General features: G+C 41.1%; 1 pseudogene; it reads left to right on the top strand.

Moving 5' to 3' along the window:
- The first annotated feature begins 462 nt into the window (after positions 1–462).
- Positions 463–2,304, top strand: LOC131904462 (60 kDa heat shock protein, mitochondrial-like; annotated as a pseudogene).
- Positions 2,305–8,902: the final 6,598 nt, after the last annotated feature.

Here is an 8,902-nt window from a genome sequence, read left to right as displayed (position 1 = left end):
ACAGAGATAGAACACCGAGGAAGATGGAGATGGGCTTGGGACCAGCTATGAAGAGGTCAGAGGTGACACTGTAGGAAAACCTGGTGATGAGACAGCTGGGATGAGTAAAAGTAACCACTAGTTTAAAAATTAAAGTAAGTAGCCTCTTCCAGCTCAGTTGCTCTCCAGAGAGGTAAGCACACTAACAGCTTACTGTGTATCCTCCTAGCCTTTCCTTCCCTTGTTTCTGCCTGTCCCTTGGCTGCCCTTGGAATACATCTTAGAGTCAGCCTCCAAGATCACCAAGCAGGTACTACTGGGAAACATATACCTCATCTCAGAAGCGTACCACCTCCACTCTGTACAGAGACGTAAAGCATCAGTGCACCCAGTGCGTGGGGCTAATGCCTGATTAAAAGGTAAAGTCCTCCCCTCACTCACTGCTGGCCTGGCCATGTGCACTCCTGATGTCACCCCGCAGAAATGCATCTGCTACTCACAGTCCTTTGCTGGATGAGACTGTCTGAGGCACTGGCTCCTCATCTCACTCCGGCCTATCCCAAAGATGTAAAATTTGGTGCGTATGTCTGAGCCTTGTTGCTTCAAGGTGTAGACTGTCCAGCCTATGCTGTAGCTGTTGCAGTGGGGCCAAAGAGAAGAACAGTGATGAATGAACAGAGTTGGAGAACCCTAAAGTAACAAAAGATGGGGTCACTGGCCGTGTGGCGGTAGCACACACCCTTAATCCCAGCACTCATGAGGCAGAGCCAGGTGGATCTCTGTGAGTTCGAGGCCAGCCTGGTGTACAGAGCAAGATCCAGGACAGACACCAAAACTACACAGAGAAACTCTGTCTCGAAAAACCAAAAAAAGAATAAAAGAAAAAAAATTGGGTCACTGTTGCAAGTTGATTGATTTGAAGGATATAAAAATATCAGCGCTAAGCTTGTTCAAGATGTTGCCAATAACACAAATGAAGAGGTTGGGAATGGCACCACCCCTACTACAGTTCTGCCAAGGAGGGCTTTGAGAAGATCAACCAACGTGTTAATACAATGGGAATTAGGAGAGGTGTGATGCTAGCTGTTGATGCTGTAATTGCTGAACTTAAAAAAATGGTCTCAACCTGTGGCAATCCCTGAAGAAATCTCTCAGGTTGCTATGATTTCTGCAAATGGAATCAAAGACATTGGAAACATCATTACTGATACAATGAAAAAGGTTAGAAGAAAGGGCATCATCACAGTAAATGATGGAAAAACCCTGAATGATGAATTAGAAATTATTGAAGGAATGAAGTTTGACAGAGGACATATTTCCCTATATTTTACTAATCCATCAAAAGGTCAAACATGTGAATTTAAAGTTGCCTATGCTCTGTTGAGTGAAAAGAAAATTCTAGTGTGCAGTCCATTGCACCTGTTCCTGAAATTCCCAGTGCTCATCAGAAGCCATTGGTCATAATTGCTGAAGACGGTGATGCAGAAGCTCTAAACACAGTGGCTTTGAAGAGGCTAAAAGTTGGTCTTCAAGTTGTAGGGTTTGGGGACAATAGCAAGAACCAGCTTGAAGATATGGCTGTTGCCACTGGTGGTGCAGTATTTGAAGAAGAGGGGTGAATCTAAGTCTTAAAGATGTCCAAGCTCATGACTTAGGAAAATTTGAAGAGGTTATTATCACCAAAGATAACGCCATGCTCTTGAAAGGAAAGGTGACAGCTCAAATTGAAAAACATATTCAAGAAATCACTGAGCAGTTAGACACCACAACTAGTGAAAGTGAAAAGAAGTGGAATGAATGACTGGCTAAACCTTCAGATGGAGTAACTGTGCTGAAGGCTGAAGGGATGATTAAAGTGACTGAGACAAAAGGCAGGGATAAGGATGCTCTCAAAGCTACGAGAGCAGCTGCTGAAGAAGGGATTGTTCTAGGAGGGGATTGCTCTTGCCTTGGTGCAACTCAGCCTTGGGTTCATTAGAGCCTGCTAATGAAGGTCAGAAAATAGGTATGGAAATTATTCAAGGAACACTCAAAATTTCTGCAGTGACCATTGCTAAGAATGCAGGTGTTGAAGGATCATTGGTAATTGAGAAAATTCTGCAAAGCTCCTCGGAAGTTGGTTAGGATGCTATGCTTGGAGATTTCGTGAACATGGTGGAAGAGGGGATCATTGATTCAACAAAGATGGTAAGAGCTGCTTCACTGGCTGCTGCTGGGATGGACTCCTTGTTAACTACAGCAGAAGTTGTAGTGACAGAAATTCCTACAGAAGAAAAGGGCCCTGGAATAGGAGCAATGATGGTAATGGGAGGTGGCATGTTCTAACTCACTTTATCAGTGAACTGTGACTATAAACTCAAGGCAGGCTCCTCACCAATAACTTCAGAGAAGTCACCTGAAGAAAAGGGCTGAAAAAAGACTAGCCGATCACTGTAACCATCAGTTTCTAGTTTCCATTGATAATACATAATGGTTTACTGTGGTCATTGCCCATGGCTACAGATAATTTATTTTGTATTTTTGAATAAAGACATGTATATATTCCTGACACGAGGTGGAAGAGCCAGTGTTCTGCTTTCAGTTTAAACCAAGGCATTTCTACCATTCCTGCATCACCAGACGAGAAGTTCAGAATCAGCCTTTCTGTGGAGAGTGAGAATAATTGTGTACAAAGTAGAGAAGTCTCCAATTATGTGACAACCTTTGTGTAATAAATTTTTGTTTAAAATTACAAAAACAAGAGAGAAAAATCCTTAAAGTGTACCTCAAATGCAAAATGTCAGTGTTTCATGGAAGAAAATAAATATCATGCTAATTAGCATTTAAGCACTTCGGATAGCTGATTAGATATTAGATTTTGGTTGTTTTCCTTTTGTAAATATTTAGGACATAATTTTCTGTAGATTCATAAAATCTATAAAGGTTTTATGAATTTAGGTTTTCCCACTAAGTGTAAATGCCAATATATAATCGGTGTACTCAGATCTTTGAAGATGGCCCTACTCCAATCCAGAAAGTAACTAATAGATAAGACTCAGGCACTATACACAAGAAGCAGTAAAGAATTTCTTCCCGTTGAGACAAAGAGGCCTCAAGTCTTTCTAGTCACAATATCATAGCTATGAGAATGGTAACTATCAGGAGAAAGGAACTTACCTGTTTTACCTGTGTGGTAAATGGCTAACAGCTGTCTTTCTGTTAGAGTGAGTTATGGCGATGATCATAGGATCTTTTTTCTATTGTATTGCCAGAATTTAGTAGCAACGCATAGAGTCAATGATCACTGCAAATAGAATGTAATGTAATGAATAAATGAATGATAGATATAGCCTTTTTTGTTGAGTCTACTATAAAAACCAGACCACCTCTGACTACCTTGTGATACACCAGGGGTATTCTTGCTTGTGGCAATTCTTAGTCTTCACATTTCATTTTCATTGGGAAGAAAAGAGTTGTACCTTTCCAGAAGATTCTTCTTCTGGCAGAACTGAGATCTCTTGATATCTTTGTGGCATTATTTACAAAATGATGAAGGCAACCACATCACCTTTTTTTTTCTTCTTCTTTTTTTTGGTTAATAATTGTAATTGACTTTATCTTTCTATTCTAGAATCAAACATTTTCTTATATGTAATAAGACAAGTGTTCTTACAGAATGAGTAGAAGTTGTCCTTATAAAGTAAGACAGGCTTGAAAATGTAACAGCAAGAAGGGCATTGGCAAGGTCCAAGTTAATTTCCTTGCATGACAGAAACAGAACAGTAGAAAAGGTTGATTGGTTACAACAGGGTATTTTGGATGACTGCTTTCCATAAAAGCAAAGCCTTTCTGTGAAAGCATCCTGTCATCTTTTTATCCTGATCTCTTAGAGGAACAGTAATCTTCTGGAGATTGGGAGTCTGGTCCCAGTGGTCATGAGAAAGCTGTCCATAGCAACAACCATCACTTCCCCTGGTCTGTCATCCATAGCAACAACCATCACTTCCCCTGGTCTGTCATCCATGGCAACACCATCACCTCCCCCTGGTCTGTCATCCATGGCAACACCATCACCTCCCCCTGGTCTGTCATCCATGGCAACACCATCACCTCCCCCTGGTCTGTCATCCATGGCAACACCATCACCTTCCTCTGGTCTGTCTTTCATGGCAACATCATCACCTCCCCGTGGTTTGTCATCCATGGCAACACCATCACCTCCCCCTGGTCTGTCATCCATAGCAACAACCATCACCTCCCCTGGTCTGTCATCCATGGCAACACCATCACCTCCCCTGGTCTGTCATCCATGGCACCACCATCACCTTCCTCTGGTCTGTCATCCATAGCAACACCATCACCTCCCCCTGGTCTGTCATCAGAAAGTCTCTGCTTATGGTCAGATAAACAGCGCAATTTTTGTTTAATTTTTTAACCTTATAGACATTATCATAATATTTTCAAATAAACAGAAGTATGACACACTAAAATTAGCCAGAACCAAAGTCTATACAACTCAACAAACTTCTATATGGTTAGAATAGGTATTCTGGATGAAAGTTGTGCAAGCATCACATGAAATTTTACAATTTCAGTATTGAATATATTTTAATGTACTTATCAACCATCAAAACACAAAAGCACATGACAGAATTAGACCCATAGAAACAATTCCCTTTATATCTTCTCTCATAATTTATGTCCATTATTTAAATTCAGTTGTGTCTCATCCCTTTATAGTCAGCCTATCTTGTTCTTTTTTCCTTCGTGTTATAGCCACATGTACATTTGTTAATATATATACATGTATTATATGTATATAGATTCCACAAATGAGAGAGAATATAAATATTTTCCTTCTGAAATTATGTGATCTCACTTAATATTCTATAGTCTATATAGCACATTTCCTTGTAATTTTGAAATTATTTCTTTTATTTTATATATATATACCTCTTCCTTGCTCTCTTTCAAGTTTATGGCCTCTTTTTTCACTAATTGTTGTTATATGCATACATATATATGTATCTTTATATACATGTATATTCTGAAGTACATAAATGCAACTTGTCCAGTCTGTATAATATTATTTGTATGAATATTTTCAGGGCTGACCATTTGGTATTGAATAATTAAGGTGTGTTCTTCCATGAGGAAGATTTTTTTCTTCCTCTCTCAGCCTTCCTTGGTTGTCTGTAGTTCTTTGTGTATCCATACCATATTTATTAAACCATTTATTTTTCTTCTCTACTATCAATAGGTTACCACTGAGAGAAATACACAAAGTTCTACAAACCCCCTTAGCAGAGCAAAAGATGGATGAATACCAATTTTTATAATGTATATTTAGAAAATCACAAATGATCTTCATTATATTAAATACTTTAGTGAAAACTTTCCTCAGAAATCTGAACAGCTTATATAATCCTAAAAAAAAAACTACATGGCCAGTAACTGTATACAACATTCTTTTAAATGCATTTTATTTCACTTTCGAACACTCATGAGGAAACAGAAATTTCCATTTTATAGATGAGAAAACTGAGGCTTACAAATATTTAATGATGCTTGTAAAACTATTGAACCAGAAAGAGACATATGCACCTGATCCATCCATACACCTGCTTTCCTGCCAGTCACCGCTCAGAAAATTTTTATTTTCAACTACTAGTGCATCATTCTTAAATCAGGGGAAGTATTCTGAATCTCTTCCTAATGTATCTAAAGAATATGATGGCTATATAAGCATTAATTCAGTTCAGTTTTCCAAGTGCTCAAGAAACTTCAGCCACCGCAACTTATATTTCATATCACCACGGACTGTAGAGGCTATTTCTATGTGCTTCAGAATGCACAGGCTTGAATTGCTCTGTCCATTGTATTTATCTTGAAATTAGTATTTGTGAATCCTCCCATTGCTAATGTCTTCTGACAGTCTTCCAAGCTGAGCCTTCAAGATCTAGAAAAACAACCTGCTTGCTGCATGAGTCATGTTTCCAGACTGTTGCTTTTGGACAGAACCAACATAAGTTAGCAAGTCTGTGGCAATGGTTGGCAGAAGATCTTTTATTTTATTTTTTTTCTTTTATTGAAAAGTCAATATTTTTTTCCTCAATACAACCTGATTATGGTTTCCCCTCCCTCTACTCCTCCCAGGTCCTCCTCACCTCCCTCCCATTCAGATCCATCCCATTTCTGTGTCTCATTGAAAAACGAACAGGCTTCTTAGGGATAATAAAAAATAAGATAAAACAAAAACTAACACACCTGAATTGGACAAAACAAACAAACAAGCAAAGAGAAAGAAAAGAGCCCAAGGAAAGGCACATGAAACAGACACGAAACGAGACCCACTCATTCTCACACTTGAATCTCATAAAACACTGAACTGGAACCCATACTACGTACACAATGGACTTATGGGTAAAAAGAGCGAAGAAATATTTTTTTTAATGGTGCATGCCTTTAATTCCAGCACTAAGGAGGCAGAGGCAGGCGGATCTCTGTGAGTTTGAGGCCAGCCTGGTCTACAGAGCGAGTTCCAGGACAGGCCCCAAAGCTACATAGAGAAACCCTGTCTTGAAAAACAAAAACAACAAAATGTGAGGTAAAATAAAATGTTTAAAATTTTTTTTAAAAAATCTTTGACAAAACAATATGAGACAAGGAACCTCCAAAGATGATGCTGAATTCCTTTTTTCTGTTGGCCATCTTCTTCTGAGCATGCAGCAGTTTGATTTCCCTTAAGAATAGTTTGTTTCTCTAGTGAGACGCCCTTGGAGAAAACTAAATTTTCATTTGTAAATGGTTGTCAGATGGAGTAACAGCCTGGGTTAGGGATGGGGCAAGTGTCCACTTCTTTCAGCGCTAGGGTCCCATATGTTGCAGACCTGTACAGACCTGAGCACACTGCTTCAGTTTCTGTGAGTTCATGTGTGCATGGATCTTGTTGATTTAGGGTGCCTTGGTATCCTCCATTCCCTCTGGCTCTTACACTTTCTGCCTTCTGTTCCCTAGGGTACCCTAAGACCTGAGAGGAGGGATCGGATAGAGACATGCCATTTAGGAATGAGTGCTCAAAGGTCTTTCACTGTCTGCATATTGTCTGGCAGTGGGTCTCTGCATGTGCTCCCATTTGCTGCAGGAGGAAGCTTCTCTGTGATGGCCAAGGTTGCCATTAGAAGTCATTTTAATGCTATGTTCTTTTAGCAGAACAGTAGTATTTGGTTTTCCCATAGGTCCCTGGGCTAACTAGGCTCAGGTTTATGGTCACCCCAAAAGTGTCCGGTATGAGCTCCATCTCATGGAGTGGCCTTAAGTCAAATCAGACATTGAATGGTGACTCCCACAAGCTTTGTGCCACCATTGCACTAGCAAGTCTTCCAGCCAAGGACGCCATTAGAGATCAAAGGGTTGATGTTTACATTTCTCCTTTGGTAGCATGCAGAGTACCTTCTATACAGAGACACTAGCTCTTGGGGAGAAGGTACTACGTAGGCACCAATTCAACTTCTTCATGTTCCGTGGGTTATGTAGGTGTTGCTGTCAGTTTATGGAGAACAACCTACAGCCTGGCAATAGCCTGGATTGTTTGTGTGTCCACGGGAACATATTTGCCAACCACTCAATTAGATGTTACCCAAATCCAGTATTTGAAGCTTCATTTGGTGACAAGAAATAGCCAGTTCGGGCTCTGCCTCTCCCATTATTTGGCAATTTCATATTGATAGCCTGTACATATGTATATATTTTAGGAAGCTTCTTCTGTATTAGGTTTTCATTCTACCCCTCAAATAGCCCTTAATTTTAGCTGTCTCTCCCCATATTCCCTCCCTCAACCCTCTGTACCCTCCTCCTCCCCACTTGATCCTCCCATTCCAGCCCCCTCCATCCATCCATAACAATCCATTGTATTTCTCTGTCCTAGGGAGATCTGGGCCTCTTCCCTAGTTCCTTACTCTATACCTAACCTCTCTGGTCCAAGATTGCAGCTTGGTTATCATTGACTTAACAGCTAATATCTACACATAAGTGAATACATTTCATATTTGTCTTTCTGGGTCTGGGTTATCTCACTTAGGATGACTTTTTTTTTTTTTTTAATTTTTTTTTATTTTGCAATACAATTCTGTTCTACATATCAGCCACGGATTCCCTTGTTCTCCCCTCCGGCCCCCCTCACGTTCCCCCCTCACGTTCCCCCCTCACGTTCCCACCCCCCATTCCCACCTCCTCCAAGGCAAAGCCTCCCCGGCGGACTGAGATCAACCTGGTAGACTCGTCCAGGTAGGTCCAGTCCCCTCCTCCCAGGCCGAGTGAGCCAAGCGATACTGCATAGGCCCCAGGTTTCAAACAGCCAACTCATGCAATGACCACAGGACCCGGTCCCACTGCCTGGATGCCTCCCAAACAGATCAAGCCAATCAACTGTCTCACCCATTCAGAGGGCCTGATCCAGATGGGGACCTCTCAGCCATTGGTTCATAGTTCATGTGTTTCCATTCGTTTGGCTATTTGTCCCTGTGCTTTATCCAACCTTGGTCTCAACAATTCTTGCTCATATAAACCCTCCTCATTCTCGCTAATTGGACTCCCAGAGATCCACCCGGGGCCTAGCCATGAATCTCTGCATCCAGATCCCTCAGTAGTTGGATGGGGTTTCTAGCATGACAATTAGGGTGTTTGGCCATCCTATCACCAAAGTAGGTCAGTTTGGGTTGTATCTCGACCATTGCCAGCAGTCTGTTGTGGGGGTATCTTTGTGGATTTCTGTGGGCCTCTCTAGCACTTTGCTTCTTCCTATTCTCATGTGGTCTTCATTTACCATGGTCTCCTATTCCTTGTTCTCCCTCTCTGTTGTTGATCCAGCTGGGATCTCCCGCTCCCCTAAGCTCTCTTTCCCTCGACCCTCGCCCTTCATTACCCCCACTCATGTCCAGGCTGT

Source organism: Peromyscus eremicus, chromosome 2, assembly GCF_949786415.1.
Source record: "Peromyscus eremicus chromosome 2, PerEre_H2_v1, whole genome shotgun sequence".
Lineage (NCBI taxonomy): Eukaryota > Metazoa > Chordata > Mammalia > Rodentia > Cricetidae > Peromyscus > Peromyscus eremicus.
This window is presented reverse-complemented; position numbering and strand designations above follow the sequence as displayed.